The sequence below is a fragment of the Chrysochloris asiatica genome, unplaced genomic scaffold (assembly GCF_000296735.1).
Source record: "Chrysochloris asiatica unplaced genomic scaffold, ChrAsi1.0 scaffold00012, whole genome shotgun sequence".
Lineage (NCBI taxonomy): Eukaryota > Metazoa > Chordata > Mammalia > Afrosoricida > Chrysochloridae > Chrysochloris > Chrysochloris asiatica.
This window is the reverse complement of record NW_006408530.1, coordinates 23,646,641-23,647,881: the sequence shown is the minus strand read 5'-3', so window position 1 is coordinate 23,647,881 and position 1,241 is coordinate 23,646,641. Positions and strand designations below refer to the sequence as shown.

At 39.1% G+C, this 1,241-nt stretch overlaps 1 protein-coding gene across 1 annotated transcript in view; it reads right to left on the bottom strand.

Moving 5' to 3' along the window:
• The window catches only part of LRP1B (low density lipoprotein receptor-related protein 1B), a 2,342,762-nt gene that overhangs the window by 1,042,024 nt on the left and 1,299,497 nt on the right, over positions 1 to 1,241 (bottom strand). The window lies entirely within an intron of this gene.

Sequence of the window (1,241 nt, the reverse complement as noted above, 5' to 3'; positions counted from 1 at the left end):
GGAGAAAGATGAGGCTTTCTACTCCCGTAAAGATTTACACCCTCGGAAACCCTATACAGGGTCGCTATGGGTCGGAACCGAGTCGATGGCACATGACTGACTGACTGGATACACATCCTGTTGTGGTGCTGTAGGAAAAGCTCTTGGCTGAAAGATCAGTTTGAACTGGTTCAAACTCACTCTCACCAGCTGTTCTTTGGAAACCTTATATAGGGTTGCTATGAGTTGTAATAAACTCAATGGCACTTTACAATATATTAAGTGTCAACGAGTTAGTCCTGACTCACAGTGACCATGCATAGGGTTTCTGAGGAGCATCTGATCAGCTGGTGAGACTGAATCGCTGATATTTCAGTTTAAACTGACCTTTTGGTACCACTCAATATCCTGCAGCATCATACCAGTATTTATGTACATATCCTGTATGTATATATACATACATACATACACACACGTACATATAGCAGGGAGCACTGGACTGCTAACTGCAAGGTCAGTGGTTCAAACCCTCCAGTCACTCCTCAGAAACCCTATACAGAGTTGTTATGAATCAGAACTGACCTGATGACACTTAACAACAACAATATGTGTTGGAAACAGAAAAGACAGAAGAGCATTTTTTATGGATTAATGATAATACTATGCCAGAAAGTAAAGAAGGTAATAAACACAGCACTGTTTTATGACCAAAAGGAGATCAAGAGAAAGTAAGAGAAAGAAAAAGAATAGACATAAATAAAAGATTAATGGGAGGAAAAATGGGCTAATATGGATTAAACTTCATATCCAAAATATATATTGAAGCCCTCAACACTATATCTATGATTGTGATCATTATTGGAAAGAAGGCTTTTCTTTTTATGTTAATAAGGCCATATCATTGCTGTTAAGTGCCTTTGTGTGGGTTCAGACTTATAGTGACCCTGTATAGGGTTTCCAAGGAGCAGCTGGTGGGTTTCAACTGCTACCTTGTGATTCAAACTGACGTTGTAGTCTAGTACTTATTCCTCAGCACCACACTAGGACATATTAGACTAATTTTATGCTTAATCTAATTGTACATGGTAGCTACACTTCTCAACTTTGGGTATTAATCCCATCTCTTTGCTAAACTGAATGATAGTGCTACACTCCAGAACCAAGTAGAGAGACAAGCACAGGGGAGCATCCATATGACAATAAAGATAGCTGTATGTATAAGCAGCAAAGGGAGAGTTAGGATTTCTGTAAGTCACCAGAAA